At 43.8% G+C, this 17,896-nt stretch overlaps 1 long non-coding RNA gene across 6 annotated transcripts in view; it reads right to left on the bottom strand.

Moving 5' to 3' along the window:
- Nucleotides 1-17,696, bottom strand: part of LOC128080993 (uncharacterized) — a 48,110-nt gene extending 30,414 nt beyond the window's left edge. For 5 of the 6 annotated variants that reach the window (XR_008206935.1, XR_008206938.1, XR_008206937.1 and 2 more), the window contains exons 1-3: nucleotides 17,544-17,696; nucleotides 9,620-9,677; nucleotides 7,627-7,763 (exon numbers count right to left, since the gene is read on the bottom strand). This is a non-coding gene — a long non-coding RNA (uncharacterized LOC128080993). Of the gene's footprint in view, nucleotides 1-7,626; nucleotides 7,764-9,619; nucleotides 9,678-13,522; nucleotides 16,152-17,543 lie in introns of all 6 variants that reach the window. The other variant, XR_008206933.1, reaches the window with a different exon arrangement.
- Nucleotides 17,697-17,896: the final 200 nt, after the last annotated feature.

The raw sequence follows: 17,896 nt of genomic DNA, 5'->3' as shown, positions 1-17,896 counted from the left end.
CGTTCTGGTTCTTACATGAATACAGTTCTTGGAACTTAGCCCACCTTCAAACATTACTGGGTAAATTGCATACAGTAACGTAAGGGGGAATCTTATGCATGAACTGGAAATACAATGAATGTTATCACCCTATCCTAGACACTTTTGCCAAATGTGAGCTTATTTATATATCACTGAACCATAGAACGGTTTGGGACAGAAGGTCCCCAAGATCACCCAGTTCCAACCCCCTGCTATAAGCAGGGACACCTCCCTCCAGACCAGGTTGCTCACAGGACCATCCAGCCCGGCTTTGAGTGCTTCCACGCCGGGAGCATTCACTGCCTTCCTGGGCAACCTGTTCCAGTGTCTCACCATCCTCAGAGTGAAGAATTTCTTCCTATTATCCAGTCGAAATCTCCCTTCTTCCAGTTTAAAGCTATCTCCTCCCCTCCTGTCACCACCTGCCCTTATAAAAAGTCTGTCCCCAGCTTTCTTGTAGGCCCCTTCAGCTCTCTCAGCCAGTCCTCACAGGAGAGCTGCTGCAGCCCTCTGAGCCTCTCTGTGGCCCTCCTCTGGACCTGCTCCAACAGCTCCATGTCCTTTTGTGTTGGGGGCTCCACAACTGGATGCAGTGCTCCACGTGGGGTCTCACAAGAGCAGTTTAGGGGCTGAATCACCTCCCTGTCCCTGCTGGTCATGCTTCTCTTAATGCAACCCAGGATACAGCTGGCATATTTCGCATCCTATTTAACAGTTTCTATTCATACTTCCAAAGCATGCATGCAAGCAGACCACATAGAAATATGTTGCTTGATTTGCTATATAAAAGTTGCTTTCTCAAATTCTTGCCTAAGGCTCAAAAGCATTAGACAGAAATAAAGTCATAAACTATATGATTAAAACACGGAGCTGCTATGAAGCATGGTATTACTGCAGTGCTCCAAGCATCACCGATGTAAAAGAAAAGACTGCAGTACTGCTATTTGCTATTGTTCTTTCTGCCTCTTTTCAGGTCCATATCCATGGCAAAAATGCAAAAACCCACAAGGTCAGTGTCTAGAAACCTCATGCTTTCCTCAACTGCTCCTAAAGGATCTCTTTACTGCTTAACCTCAGCACATACCATCAAATATTTCAAGCGGAACAAATTCATTAACTTGTAAACACTACTTAACTAGCTGAACGCCCGTGACAGAAACCTCGCACACTGTTAGATCAATCCGACAGGCACGGCGTTTCATGTGTTAATTCCTCCATCTGCTCAGTTGCATTTTTTTACCACAAGAAAAAAAAAGCGACTGCTGAGTAAAGACACTTCAAAAAAATAGAAACAGGAGTAACTTGGCCTCACTTAGCCATAAACTACGGGTTCATTTTTATTCTTTTTATACACACACACACACACATTTTATTCAGAGCAGAAAAAATAATTAAAATAGTCTTTTAAGTTATTGATTTTTATATCTATGCTTGGAAATTCTAAAGATGAAGAAAAAAGAAAGTGCCTGTGCACATTTGTTACTCCAGACAGGAATAAATTAGCCTGGGGGAGAAACAGTTTGTAAAAGAGCTGAGGGAAGGGAAATATGCTGGGAGATGAGTGCATAAGGAACCAGTGTGCGTGTGCATTTGTGTTGGAGGCCCTGGAAGAAAATATTCACCACCACGGCTCCTAGAGGCTCCAGCACAGCAAAGCACCTTTCCTGCAACACAACCATTACACAGACAGAACTTCCTGCCAGCCACAAAAAATGGCCCAGTCAGACTGGGACAGCAGACAGAATATCTCCCCACCTTGTGAAATACTTAGTGAAGATTGGAAATCAACTATAAAGAAGTCCTAATTCATTATCGCTTCAAAAATGAAGGCAATCAACATCATACCCTAAAAGTTAGGCCTATGACCTAGCGGATTCTAAGACATAATAGCAAGCACTGTTTCTATTTTGGCCAGAATGGTATTTCATCTGACATTCAGGGTAGTGAATGCAGTATTCCTAGCAATACTCCTGAAGAGCATCAGGCATTTCACTTATATGAGGGGAAAGGAATTCTCTATGGCATGAGATCATCAAGGAATAAACATTTCTGAAGCTACGTACCATGAGGTTCTGATTAGCTATTGCCAAGAAAAACAAAGCAAAACAAAAACACAGCAGATCTGCATTTGTGCCTTTTAAAACTGTTGTGTTTCAAGAGGGTGCTTGTAAGGAAAATATCCAATGGGTACTCAGGTGCACGGCACCTGCCATTAGCATACTGCACTGAGGAGCAGCAGCAGGGCAGTGGTTACTGTTCTGAGCCAGATGAGCAAATTCCAAAGCAGGCTCCTCTGCAGAATCGACTGGGGAGAGAAGTACGTGTGGTGATGGTTCTTGAAATGGAAACCTATTGATTGGAAAATGGACAAAACCTTTTCACAGATGTCACTGCACGGCAGCTGTGCACGAACACTGGCTTCTGTGTACAGCCCCAGTTATAATGTTAAAGTCAGTGCGCGAAACTTGAACTCCTGACTTCTGGCTGAATACCCGTGTCATCCATTTCCCAGTTCCAGTCCCCAGAACCGTTTCACCCTCACAAAAGCACAGTGCAGTAGGATTCTTCGGATGTCTCCTTACTTTGGGTGTACTCCTAACAATAACTACTGACATTTGTTACTTGGAAAATTTTATTTGGTTGGTGGGCTCCTATTCCTGATGTCTGGAATTGATCAAGAACAATACAAAGAAAACAAAAAGAATTACAGTCAGAACCAAAGTAAACAAATGTTGCCTATGATGCACATGACTAAAAAAAGGCACCAGCAGAATTTATTTGTGCCACTAATAAACACGTGGCATTCTTTACAGAGTAGATGTCCCTGACTGATCCCCAGATCCCTCATAGTTAAATCTCAAGCCTTTTTACTTCCATACCACAAAGGAGACCACGTGTTTCTTAAATTCACCCATGATTTCCAACACTTCAGTCATTTTCACATGAACAAAACACGTATGTTTAAACATTACTGTCTTTAGTTCCTTACATACTGCCCTTTTCCTGAGAAAATTCATTTTTGAATTCATTTTGTGAGACACTTCATACTAACAGCAGTACTGCACAGGTTTTATTAGCATGTTCCATAATTCTGAACGTTGAAACTGTTGATCTACTTAGGACAGTTTTGAGTCTAGAAAACAAAGATGCATATATCTCCTGTTAAAATATTCAAGCTCCTGTTTTCAAAAGTATATTCGACTGAGATCACCCCCTTCACAGCTACTCATTTCAGAGCTACTTCAAGACCACATACACTAAATGTAAGGCTCACAGGGAGAGCAGTTTGCATTAGGACAGCTGTAGTGATTTTCAGCCTTCATTGACATCTTTCTCTCTTCCTTACCATACTTCCACACTGCAGCAGCAACTGCTGAACTGCCCTGACCAACGGCCCCGCACGCGAAGGCAGATCTCCCCCAGCACGGTGGTACCTACACCTCCTTGTGCCGCTGTTCACCTGGTGTTCACCCAACGAGTGCCTTGTGCCCAGAACTTCCGTCAACCACGCGCTTTGAGATGGAGCACTGATTCCAGTAAAGCCGCACAGACCTTGCTATAAATTACCAATTTATTTTAGAGAAGAGTGCCTGTTTACAACAGAAAATCATTTACGATGCTTATTCTTTTGCTGTGTGCAGAATTAACAGTAGGAACAAAATAAAGACAAAATTTTCCTTTTGTCACACCGAGAGTGCGATTTCTAGAGGCATTTCTCTGAAGAGGCACCATTACAAAAGCACGCATGATTCAGCTACAAAAAGAAGTGGAGAAGCATACATACCATGCTGTGGAGATAATAAGCCACAGAAAGACGGTACAAAAAAGTTCCCAACAAGCTCACCACAACTATGGCTGGCAAGAACATAATTTCTCAGTGGAGTAAAATGCATCTGAGATATTTAACCCTAACATCATGCAGTCTGCTGCATCTCAGCTGGTGTTTAAACTGTAGCTGGTAGAGCTTAAACTGAGAAAAACAGCACTACCTCAGAAATGCAGGAAGGGGGAACACAGCCATTCCTTGTTTAGAAGAGAATGATTCCAAAATTTTGCAAAACAAACTTCATTTCTATGAACGCAAGGATATAAATGGCGCACTTGTAACAAAGTGGGATGTGTGAAAAATTCAAAGAAGTGACTCAGCTGTACTTCCACAACATGCTGCTCCAATGCCTGAGGACATTCTTGCTAGGAACACCGCAGCCATGTTTTAGCTTTCTGTATTTCATTGCTTTTGTTTCTTTAATCGATGGCAGCACAGCGCAGGTTTTTGAACAGGAACCCTGAGACACCTAAATAATTGTTATTTTTCATGCATTGTTCTGTACCAATGAGTGCACACAGTCCCGTTTAACAATGGATATAATGGCACAGAGCTGCATTTGGAAGACAGAAAGACATGTCAGATTTTCTTTGTACTTGCAAGATATCCTGTATTGCCCAAGACCACGGGCCAGTACAGATCCGCAATGTGTAGCATGCAAATGCTTAAATCCATAGCAGTCACTGCATGCTGCATTCCTTACAGGCCAAGAGAAATGTAAGAAAAAAGCAGGGTGGGGAGGCACTCACCACTTACTTCTCCAGACCAGCTAATATCTTTTCTGTAACTAATCCACTTTAACACTACACGTCTCTGCTTTGTAAAACACTCTGAAGCACTAACGTAGGTGGCCTTCTGAAAAATCAAGCTTTTCCTAACTGTTCTTTTCATTCACTTCATCTCTACTGAAATTCTGCAACAGGAATCAGCTGTTACTTGCAAAACATCACTGATTTTTTGCATTATGAAATACAATTTCGGAAGTACATACCAACCCTCTGTTCTCTGTATGCTTCTCAGACTCAGTTTTGAATACTTGCCAAGATTATCAGCTAGTGATGCTAGCTAGGAGTACCTCTGGTTTTAAAAAAACGCCAGTTATCAAAAGATGTGTGAAAAAAGAGTGGAAGAGTTACTCACATTCAGTTTTTTCCATTGGAAAAGATACCAGGTATTTTCCCCAAAAATTAAACGTGCTATACTTTTCTAAAATAGATTTCCTGTACTTTCTGTAAGACTGCTGAAACCCATTCAGCCAGGGCACACGTAAAATCTTTGGACAAAAGATTTGGTACCACAGTTTCACTCACGCAGAGTTCAAGCTTTATGGGAAAAAGGCTTTTCTTCCACAGATCTGCAAACTTCACAGGAGAAAGTTATTTCCTCAGTTCTGCTCCCTCAGGAGGAGTTATATTCTTATAATCTGTCAGACCTACAGTCATATTTGTAATTTATATTTAGTAAAAGGTCATTTCTTTTCAGACCACCCCTGGCTATTCCTAACACAGAATGAATTCGCATTACTCACTTTTCACCCACAGTGTTGACACTTCTCCCATTGCTCCCCGGCCCTGGAAGTCTGTGTGAAACAACCTGAATACCCAAACACATTCAAAGATCTAAAAAACCCAATGTTCTGCAGCACCTTGAAATATAATGGCAAAACAGCGAGAGTGGGATTTTTCTGGTACTTGAAATAGCACACATGTAATTAAAAGAGGAAAAAAAATTAACTGCTCAGAGAGTGCAGCTCTCAAGTACTTATACCAAGTCCGACCAAAAAGGCTACGGAAAGAAGCCGCACAAGTTGGATGCTGTCATTTCAGAACAAGATAAATTCACCTACAAAAATGGACAGCCCTGATTTTTAAATGGTAAAAAGTGCTTGAGGGGCAACTCTGCAACGGTGTCCTGCAAAACAGAGGAAAGAGGATAGACAGCTACAAAGACACAGAGCTGAGAGTACAGAAACTTCTGCAGTTGGCAGAGATCTTATTATGTTTCAGGCAACAGATAAACCTACATGAAAGCAGCTGCAGAAATTCTAACTCCACTTATGTCCTTAAATAATTCAGTCCTTCCTCCACACTTCTAGAAGTGAACAATTCCTTACCAACACAGAGCACTGCCATCAGAGGCAGAATTTACAGCGAGAGCCACAGTGTAAAATTTGTTAACAAGCAGCTGTGCTGCATCATTCATTCAAAGGTCCATGTAGTCAAACAATCCCACTTAAGTGATGACCAACTGAACGGTCTGACAAAGGAAAGGTTTGAAGAGTAATTACACCAACTTATTTCCAAGAGACTGAAGAATTGGTATCTATCTGTCTATATAAATCTCAATTGTTGGACTACTATCTATGAATGTCTTATCACTTTGGGAATATAATACCCTGTGAATGTAAGTGCCTGGGCATGTTAATACAGCTCATTAAGTAAGTACCTTCCTCTCTATTTTTTATATGGTGAGCTTGCTTGCTGGTAATTTCTTAAGAAGATTGTATTCTTGAAATACGTCAGGGAGTGAATAATCCTTCTCAATTCACCTGCTCCACATAGAGAATGACTTCACAAACCAAACCTTTACCTTTACCCTGTCTTGTTCTTCCTCAGGCTAAATCTCGTCTGTTCAGATTTCTGCAGGGGAACTTTTCTCATTTGTGCTCATCCTAGTTATCCCTCTCACAGCATTTTCCCACTGCACTACACTTTAGGAGGGAGAGCACAAGAGCAGTACAGTGTGAAGCTACACCATTCCCTGTCTATTTTTCTGTTTTGTTCACTAATACTATCATTCCAAGATGCCTGCAAGCACAAATATACAATCACACAATATTTTGAAAATTCACTTAGTAAGGACAAAAATACGTATTAAAAAGATTATACTGTCTTCCAGCATTAATCAAGCCAGCATCTGAATTAATAGCCTGGCCTTCTCCACTTCTTTCCTGGTATCCCAGTTATACAACATTATTTGAATAGGCAGACAAACCTTGCAAAACTTTCAGTTTTCATGCATTTCCCTGACTGGGTATCTGAGGTGGGCTTGACATGTTTGGAAAGTTTTAGGAAGCAAAAATAAGAAAATTGAAAGAACAAAATTAAAGAACAGTATCTGCTGTTCAGCTCTGTTAAGAATCTCAAATGCCTCCGTAAGTTACAGCAGAAATTTTAAATCGGCACAAATTGCCGTGGTTTCAGAGACATCTTTTCCCACTGCTACAAAAATCTTACCAATTTTGACTAAGTTACACTCTTGAATGTGTGTATTAACCGAGGTTAAAGATTCATGGAGTTTGACAGCTGAATTACCCAAAGAACACATCAGTACGTCCCGTGTCCTTTCCATGGCTGTTAACCAGACTGCATATTCACAATGTTCATCACACAGCTAAGGTACGTCCTGGACCTGCAGAAAATGAACTAGCCTTCTGCAACTGAAATTAACAGAGGATGCACCAAACAAAAATTTGGATTGGTTCAGCTGTTCCTACAGCTGATAGCTGTGTATTGTTGCCTGCCCTGTGTTATGCATACCAGTGTAACACTACAGCATTTCCGAAGGCGAAAAACAACACAACACACCCATAACGGCCACTGCTAAATTTCACTGAAACAATCTGTTTTTTAAAAATCCCCTTTACAAACACAAACCATGGGTAGTTCTTTTACATCACTTTCAATTAATAATCAGATCTTCTGTAAAGCCACATTAGACCTAGAAAGGGAATTTACAGCTCTTCCTCATCTGCTGAAAGCAATTTTAAAAATACTCACGTTTTTAAAGATGGAATAGTTGCACATCAAAACAACTGGCAAATTGTATTAAAAAGGCACCGTGGCTCTTCTCCACTTCAGGCACTTCCTCTTCTAGGAAGGAAATGTGGTGTACAACTGTTCTAATGCCTGTGGAGCTGTGGAGAGAAGAAAAACAGCTTATGAAAATTAAAAGCACGTGTGCTGAGTTTCAACATTATCCTAAATAGGCACCAGAAGTCAGAGAAGGTTTACCAAGATTTCAGAATGCACTACTGCTAACGTAAGTAACAAGGGACACATATTCAGAGGTAGAGTACAGACATTCACAGCCATCAAAAGAACCACCTGTCATGATCTAAAGCTGAATTTTCTCCTTTTCTAAGGGTCCAGTTTTGTATGCTGAAGAGCGTCCATAGTGTCTAAAGGTCCAGTAACAGCTCAGCAGTGAGGTGGAAGGGCCCTCAGAAGCCACACAGTTACGGCTGCTTCTGATGGGAGGGACCACAGTGGTAGGAGGGAAGTGACAGCAGTGAAAAAGGTGAAAGCAGATGGATTAAGCTCCAAAAAGAACACACAACAATCGAGTTCAGTTTCAGTTGAAATTTGAGCCATAAAGGAAAGCCTGCTAGCGAAAAACAGAGCATTTGTTTGCAAAAACACAAAAGAATTTTGATACTCTCTACTAGCAGCTAAGTTGTTGGGACTTACAGGGACTTTTTTTTTTTAATTTTTGTTTGTTTGTTCTGAGACAGAGAGGCTGAGCACTGCACATTCTAGAGGTAAGGTGAGGCTTAGCAGGTAAATTAGTTGCACAAATTGTATCAGTGGCAACTTCAAAACTAAAACCCAGCAGATTCTCATCCTTTTAACCTTTACACAGCAGTTTCTCCCTTTCCTACTCCTGAGAGTACAAATTAATTTCTCCTTTTAAAATCCCTATGGATGCTGGTTTTTAAATTCAAATTTCTAATTAAAATATTATCTACTGCTTAAATTACCTATTTAGTCTTGTGCTCTCAGATTACTGCCATTACAGATGATAACGCTTGGGAAAAAAAATGATTTCTAGTCAATCAACATATTAGTTTTGTCTGATGACACAGAAAGCCTCTCAACAAAATGCTGCTGCATCTTTCGAGGGTAACCCGTAGCCCAGCACAAAGACTTCTGCTTGCTTCATATTCCAAATTATGATGCCCCTACCACTGTATTAAGGGAATGGGGTGAGGGGTCAGGAAGGGTGTTCTTCCCTTCTCTGTATTAGAAGGAGGGGAAAAAATGAATAAGGAGCTCTGTTGCTTACTATACTTTGGTGATAATTAATTGCTTAGCTTTAATTTCCATTCCCTGTTCTGAGATCCAACATAAGTACACGCTGCAGTAGAGTTAAACTGTTAAGTGTGCTATTTCTTACACTGAGGTATTCACTTTTTGAAAATTAGGCAGGTTACAATTGATTCACTTTTGTTCCAAATTGCCTTACCTGTGTTTCCTGCCCTTCACTGTTCTCCCCATGCTGTACACCATAAAATATGAAGCATTTTAATAAATGCCAACTTTTCTTTGAAAGCAAAAATGCACTGCATTTAAAGAAAACTTCCTGAAAGCAAAGTCAGTGCACTGTCCCTCCCACAGTTATAAACATCACCAGAGGATATTAACTCATAGAAGAGCTTAAGGCTTAAGAGATATCTGTCTGGAATTAATGCCACAAACACTCAGTTTCTCTCACTTCTGAGTCAGTTAAAATTACACAATTTTCCTCATCGGGTTTTAATTATGTTCTTCCTTGAGGCAAACTTGCCCTCAGTTGACACAAATGTTAACATACTACTTTAAAACAAACATAAAATCTAAGACAATATAGAGCTCTAAATTTGTCAGTGCTCCACATAAATACTTTGACAGTTAACTTATAAAGCACGCAGAAAGGAGGATGTAAACTTTACAATTAACAAACCTCTGATTAATGAATTTTGGCATAGAGGCACAGACGGCTCATTTCCCTCACCTTGTCTTTAATGAGTGGAATGCTCTCATCCAGAATCTCTGATCTATCATCTTCTAACCTGCATTAAAAGAGAGAAGTATCTCGGATGAGGATGAATCTTGAAGATAAACTCTTTTCTTTTCCACACGACTATTTCAAAGCACCTCCATCACTTCTGTTCAAAAAGATGCCACCGGGGCCCTTTTGCGACTGTGCTGTAAAGTCGAGTCTTGGGAAATTACTTAATTTCCAAGTAATCAACGAGACAACAAAATAACCAACAGCAGGTAACTTCCACATAAAAACTGTAACCAGACCCTTCCCTCTCCTTCCCCAGATTTCCACACTCCTCCCAAGAGATCTTTCACCTTCTGTTGCAAAATACCGTAGAGAAAAGGAGTATTGAATTTAAAATGAAAACTACCTCTCATCCTCCATGCTTTGATTGTAGTGGAGAACAGCTAATTCACACTTAGCGATCAATCAGCTTTTGGAAAGGATTTGACAGAGCCTATGGCAAATGATCCTAATTCAGGAACAGTAAGAAGGTCAGTCGTCAATGGACAAGAGGTAAAAGACCACTTACACCTCAATAATACAACTCAACCTGCAACCCACCGGCGCTAACAGCAAAACAAAGGAAGGCTGCCCTGGGTCACGTTTTGATTGCACCACCTCTAGTATCTGCTGCTCAGGACAGCAGGACTTCTCTCACAAAACGCAGTAACCACATCAACTCACCTTTCTAGAAGGTGCCTTGATCCAAGAACAGTGATATTACCTCTTTGCTGCCTGACACAACCAAGCTTGCTTTTGATATCCATATGAGGAGGAAAAAAATGGATAGGACAAGAGCTGGGCAATACTTGATGAGTTCTGATAGGCATTAAGAAGTTCTAACGACTTTTACATGACTTTTTTCTTTCTTTGTCTCTCCTTTCTTCTTACAAAAACTTGTAGTTTCTAAAAGCTTAGGATGGACAATGCCACACTTATAAAATGACTCGTGGTAAGATTTCACGGCATTTTTATTACCAGTACCTGCAGATCACGTGTTTTAATAGAGCTATAAGCATTCTGTGATAGCAAATCAGACATTTCAAAGTAGTAATAGCTTTCTATTGTAAACAAACCAACAGTATTTCTGTCCTACTGGTCTCAGCACTACATACACCTAGCAGTGGCACAACTGCACACACACACAATGCTATCTGTACAATATCTACTTCATTTCCAATAGAAAACGGGCACTGACAATTGGGTAGAATGCTTGAATGGAGTCACAGAGAAAAACAGCCTCTAACCCCAAACCTACATCATACAGTATTGTGAAAAACAGATTGGTGACCTAAGGTGAAGTTCACACTCCAATGAACTACCTCAGATTAAAATTGGGGCCTTTACTTCCCGAAGGAAAGGAAGCAAGCCAACAACTCAAAAAGGATTAGGGAAAAGCCATTCTTACAGCTCAGTGCTCGGTAACTTCTGTAAACACAGCCGCAGTTTGGGACGCGTCAGAAAAAGGAGACGCACAGATTCAGTACAAAAGCCATCAACACAACCAGGTCACAGAAGACATGGAACAAATCTAAATCGCCTTTCTTTCAGAGTAAAAGCAAACAACCAGCACAAGACAAAGGAGAGTAGATTTTGTAGCAAGCAGCCTGTGATGAAAGGAAATGACATGCAAATATGATTCAGTAAGAGTCATTCTGCAGCAGTCTGCAGAACCACAGCGAAAGAGGAGTTCAACAGGAGTCGGCACATGACAAAGGGAAACGATCCTCTTGGTACAGCAGCCTCTGGTAAGGCAGGGAAAGCAGGAGTGGCCTGAAACCCCACTATAAATTAAGATCAGTTTCTCCCTGTGCAATTGTTTCACTTTATCTTCCTGAAGACCTCGCTGAGTGCTCAGCACAAGCACCAGAGCGGAGCAGACCATGGGGAAAACAAACAAAAACATAAAAAACACCATCAACCAAATTCATTCCTCTTAGTAGTTTTTACTATGCCAATTTGAGGAGGGGTGAGGAGCAAAGGTCTGACTGAACCTGTCTTCTAACAATTCAAGTCAGCAAGACAAAGCCCAAGGAGGCAGCAGCACAAAGAGGGCAGTTAGGAGACAGCACAGCCAGTGTGAGTGATGAATTAGGACACAAACCAGGAGCAGCCCGTCGCATGTAGGGCAGCGAGACCTGGTTGCTGCATACACTGCAGTTCAAGCTGCACTATTAAGCACGCGTTCTTGATCTTTTGTATAATTTTTTTTTAATAGCTAGCTATTTTAAAGATACTGTGCAAATTCTAGTTGTGACTAGACAACCAAAGACCAGACTATTGCTATTCACAACAGTTGGAATCAATTCAAACACCGTGTTGTATTAATCAGATTCTGCTGCTGTATTAATCAGATTCCCAAATACTACTTGGTATGCTGCTGAAAGGAATCTGACATTGCGGATACTGGATAGAAAGGCAAAAAAATCAGCACACCTACGGCAGTACTTTGATGTTCCAGATAAGGCTAATGATCTGCATACCAGATAATTATTCTCAGCTTGCAGGTTGTAGCAAGATGTTGTAATGGGCAAAGCAAAGAGTGCATTGAAACTCGGCTAATATTTTCTGTAGAGGCAATTGGCAACAGAAGTCATCTCACAGCAGGTAAAAAGGTCTCTGGGTCCCTGTGAACAAGCTAACCATCTTCCATACAGAGGGCCAACAATGCCTGATTGATTGAAAAAAAAAAACCATAAAGGGACACATAAAGACCTCGGCTAGGCTACAAAACAGAAAAATTGAGTTAATGAACTTAACAGTAAATCAGACAGTATGTAATCAATAGCGAAGGACTGTGTGTTCAAACCACTGACTTTGAGCAGCTGACGTCATTCCACTGTAGCAACCACTATCCTGCAGGAATGAAGTTAAAAGATTCTGGACATGAAACTTGTCTCCTGCATTCTGTACTTCTCAGAGGCAGAACCGTGCCTGCTCTGTGAAGAGCAGACAAGGGGCAGACATGGCAGCAGCCAACACCTGAGGAACTTCAACCAAAACAGCTCCTGGACAAAAAGACCCTGAGGAAACGTTTCACTTCTTGCTCTTTGAAATGAATTTGACGCTTCATGGCAATTAGCAATCACCGTAGTTGACAGTGACACATACTCGAAGGCAGAGAAGAAAGACATGGTAAGCAGTAACACAGGGAAATGCCAAAGTTGCATTCATTCTTTGATGCAAGCACCAAAGCCAAGCAACCTTCAGACAGAACCACTTTCCGCCAGGGTCAGCAAGCAGCAATGCGCTCCTCCTGCCCACGAGCTCTGCCGCGAGCAGGAAGGCACGGACAAGGAAGCGGAGCGCAGCAAACATTACCCAGCACAGCAGACGCAATCCCACCATTAATCAGCGCTCCCCCATAAGTTATCCCACCTGCACCAGGCCCTCGGGCCCAAAGGCACTCAGCAGCTCGCACACGCAAACCCCGCCCTCGCGCCACTCCGGCCCGGGCCGCCCAGCAGCGCACGAGGGGCAGGGCGGAGCCAAAGGGGCCGGGACAAACGGAGGGGCGGGGCCTCGCGGCCGCGCACTCAGCAGCGCCGCCTGGTGGTCACCGCGCCCCTCCGCAGCTCTGCCCGAGGCGGCCGCGCCGCCAAGATGGCCGCCCTGCGCGGCGTCACGGGCCTGGAGGCGACATGGCCTCCGGCGCGCGCCGCGGCGTCCGCCGCCTCCGGAGGCCGGCACAGCGCTCCGCACGGCCCAGCGGCTTTCTGTACCGCCGTGATCCCCCGGGAGGAGAGCAGAGAGCCCCGGGGGCATCAGGCCACGAGAACGTGCCTGAGGTATCCCTAGCGGTGGGCGGTGCGCCTGGCCGTGCCGACGAGGCAGAAATTAGAACAAAAACAAATAACAGTTACTTACAGAAGTCATTCTAATGTTACAGCTCACAATGTTCACTCTTATGGCCAACCCTCCCCATCAGAAGATAAACAGGAGACATGCGCAGGGATGGCGCAACTGCAGCAGAGCCGAAGCGTGCTGAAGAGTTGGACGGCTGCCCCCCAAAGCGCCTTTCAACTCGATCAGTTCCATCCTTGTGATTTTGAAGTAATTCACGCTAATGATGTGAGAGGACGTGGAGTCACCACCCTCAGCACATACCGACACTTGGCCATCACACTCAGATTTCTCTACAAAAAGATCTTCCCCCAGCTGAAGGTTCCTCACTACCACCTGCTAACGCTGGTGCCCCAGGCAATGGGGTGCTGCAGGGATGCACGACTCCAGCATGGATTTCTGGGTTACAGTGCATGGTGGTCACAGCTGTGAACGCTGCCAGCACACTGGGGACAGCGATTCCAGAACCAGAAAGGACGAACTGTCATATCACAAAGAAAGGTAACAAAAGATCCTTCAGCACGTGGAAGAGGTTCTGCCTGTTTTCAGAAGGATGAACACATGCTCCTGTGTAAGACACAGCATGGCTGAGGACATAAACCTATTTGCTGGAATGCAGATATGAGCACTGTCTGTGTGCTGAGCAGCAGGAACGTGATCCAACATGGCCCAAAAGCTGTGCAACCATCTGGAGCAGCACTGAGCTAAGATTTGTGTGTCGGTATCAGAGGAATGGTGAGCAGCTGGAGGTTCTGCATCTGCTCAGTGGCCACACCTGACAGCCCACTGATGGTCCTTATGTCTAACCAAGCTCTGTGAGAAGTCTTCAGCAGCATGAGCCTTTACATTCACAGTGTAATTTCACTTAGACAAGACATAAAACATATCCACAAAGGGTTCCCAGCCCCTTCTGGGTGTGCACATCTAGACAGGAGAAACCTCAGGACACGTTACACTCCACAGGTTTATCAAAGAGATCCATGGCTGCTATAAATCAATGCATGGATTTCAGTAGTGCTAACACGAGTTTACATCCCCAAACAATCTGTTCCATGTCTGCCTCAGCTAAAGACTTCTCTGTGGAAAATCTGTTGTCCTTCTGCTACTCCTTTGCATGCTTAAATAAAGGACCAGAATTTCCACATCTACTTCCTCCTCAGAATGAAAGAGCGCTCCTTTATGCCACTGCACACAGGCTAGCTCTGGAAAGATCACTGCTAAGCAACAGAAAAATACATTCTTTTCATGTAAGAAAGATCCCAGTCACTTCATGTTGCTAAAAGCCACATTTAATTTGTGAAAGAAACATGGAAGCACTGAGCCTGATTTCTTGCAGTCTTCGTAAGGCAGAAAAACATAACTGCTAGCTTTTCTGCTAAATGTAATTTAGAGCAGTGCAACCTTAGTGGTGGTGCATATATCAGATAGGCTGCAGAACAATCCTATCAAACAGACGTTTCTTGGCAGGTCTGTGCACTGTCAGCTTCACAGGCCCAAAGCCACTGATCCAGACACGTGCTACTAGCAGAGTTGGCTTAAAGAGGCAGTTCAAAACTGATATAAAGCTTACAGCTTTGAAATGACTGTTTAACAGTAGCTATCACAAACTGCAGAACTGTAAAATGAAGATAAATTCCAATAATTTACTTGAGAATGCATGAAAGAAACATCCACAGAAAGAACTTGCATTAGCTGTACAGGTTACTGTCCTGTTCTCAGCAGAATGAATCAGAGAAGTATCTTGAGTTGAAAATGAAACTAACCATTAATTTCTTTGTCAAATCGCATTAGCTCAGATTAGTTGTTTCAGTCAGATCATTACATTGCCACGCTAGGACCAGTACTGACAAAGCCAACAAGTAGTGAGGGGAAGAGCAAAGCTGCTGGGCCTTTCCATAGCAGCTTATCCTAAAGCCTCAGCCAAAGGCTCAACAGCACAACTTCCAGAGGGCATTTCAGCGTTCCCCTTTATTCATTGTTGATTCCCCCACTTAAAACCATAACTTCTTTCTGTAATTAGGGGGAAAATTGAAGATAGCTTTATTTTATGTAGTATATACTGTAACCGTAGTAAAATCCCTTTCTCACCACTTCCCTCAACACCTTTGTTCCTCAACTGCAAATTTCTCCTTCTATCTTCCAAGCCCTGGATAAGAGAAGCTTGTTTAACTCTTTAACACTACTTCCCTTTCGTCTCAACCTCATTACAACCCCCTGTGCAACCTTGGAACAATTTGTTTGCTTTGCCCCAGGACATACATATTTATTTCAAGATCGCTCCCTTGTACAGACATTTTGGTCTGGTGGTGTACACCATGTCCACAATAAACAGTGTTGTAACTTATTCATTACAGAAGGGGGGATGAGAAAGAAAATTCAGCATCAAATTTTCTCTACAAAGTTTTCCAAAAAGCGTTCCACTTCCACTCAGAATGCTGAGCTGCTTTTGTTAGATCTCGAAGAGTTCTCCTACCATGTCATTAAGATGAAAAAGTAGGCATAGAAAACATTTAAAATATCCAAACCAGAGAACCACACTCCTCCTTATAACATTACAAACTCCATCAGGAAGGCACATTTCAGTATCGCTGGAAATTAACAGGCTCTTTGGTACAACATCCTCTTATACCAGCTTCAGAATACTGAAGAAACCCTACAAGGAAAAAACAGTCAGTGGGTAAAGGGAAAGAAAAACAGTGTCAGATGTATTTCAAGAGTAAACAGTCTTCTGTGCCAATTTACAGGATAGATTCAAGGCAGGATAACACACCACAGTCTTGAAAACCTTCAAGTAGCAAAATCTTCTAGACTATGCAAATACTTTGTTTTTTATTCATTATTACCTAGTTTCATTTGTGACAACTGTTCAGCAAAATTTAACTAAAGTAAGAATTACATGCTAGAGACAAATATTATTGCTAATTGCATGATAATAAAAGCAAAACTAAGGCAGTGCTCTCTGTGGAAAAGAACTGAAAGTCCTCGCTGTGGTTTCAGCAACACTGTGCTACATCACAAAGCTGAGCTGGCAGTACAAGGCCCAAGGGAACATTCCACAAAATCTGTAATTAATTCTTGAGCAGGAAAAATCCCTCAATTATATCACTGCTTTGAACAAGCTACCAAGATATGCAGTAATCCAGAAAGTCTGGTATTAAAACAAGTGTATAATTTCAGCTGAAGATGAATAAAAGCAACACAATGACTTGCAAGTAGCAAAGAGTACAAGTTGTTCCTGTATTCCTTGTAAGAACCAACAGCCTTAACATGTCAGTTACAAAAATACACAATCTGCCATGCAACACTACATGGGAAACCTGGTTTTGTTAACTGGAGCCTTCTTTGTTTCTTATTTAACATCACTTTGAGTGGCACTCGGCGATACCAGTAGAACCCAAACAGCTGACACGACGCTGCAATGAAACTTCTTCCCTAAGTAGTCCACTTTGCAATGTCATCTTAACCAAGCTTGAAAATTCATTTTTCTGTCAACAGCTTTAGCAGTGCTTGTTTCTGCACACCAGAGATGCAGAGATGACTGACTGAGAGGCTCTGAATCCAGACGCAAGACAAAGGCTGTCGCTGGTTTAACCAGACAGAAAGGAGGCAGGTATCGAGGACTGCGTCACAGCACCTCCCCGAGCACACCGCGCACAGCAACACAGCGCGCTTCCGAGCTTCAGATGTGTGAAAGAAGTCCGATTTATTGCCGGCCCGCGTCGCCCGCAGGCCGAAGGGAGAGGAGAGGAGCCGCCGCGCCGCGCCCCGCACCGTGGCCATCCCGAGCGGCGGGAATCGCAGCCCGCGGGCCGCAAACCGCCCCGGGCATCGCCTCACCGCACCGCGCCGCCACCGGAGCGGCAGCCGCGTTCACGAACCGGCAAATAAACAGACAAGCCCGAGGGCACGCGAACGCTCCGCCGCCCTCAGATCCGAACCAGAAAAGCGCGGCGACCGAGCGGGGCAGAGCCGGGAGGGCAGAGCCTCCGCTCCGCGTCTGGCGGCCCGCCGTCACGCCGGGTCCCCCGGGGCGCTCAGGACTTACCTCCCACCTCCCCGCGCTGCGGGCCGACCGCCCGGCCTAAATCTCCACGGCCGCCGCCGTCGCTCCCGCGCGGCGCCCCGGCCGTTCCTCCGGCAGCAGCATCGCTCCGCCGGCAGCCGCTCGCCGGCCGACTTGAAGGCAGCCCCCGCTCCGCCTCCACCCGCCGCTCCGCTCCGCCCCGCCCACCGCAGCCCCCACGGCCGCCCTGAGCAGGACGCGCGCGCCACGCGGCGGCCGGGAACGGCACGTGCTGCGGGACGGGGCCGCGCTCCAGGCCGCTCCGTACGGCGGGGCTCGTCCTCGCAGCCCGACGCCGAACAGCCCGCATTTGGGACGCACCCCGTCGCAGAACA

Source organism: Tympanuchus pallidicinctus, unplaced genomic scaffold (genome assembly GCF_026119805.1).
Source record: "Tympanuchus pallidicinctus isolate F22 unplaced genomic scaffold, pur_lepc_1.0 scaffold20, whole genome shotgun sequence".
Classification (NCBI taxonomy): domain Eukaryota; kingdom Metazoa; phylum Chordata; class Aves; order Galliformes; family Phasianidae; genus Tympanuchus; species Tympanuchus pallidicinctus.
This window is presented reverse-complemented; position numbering and strand designations above follow the sequence as displayed.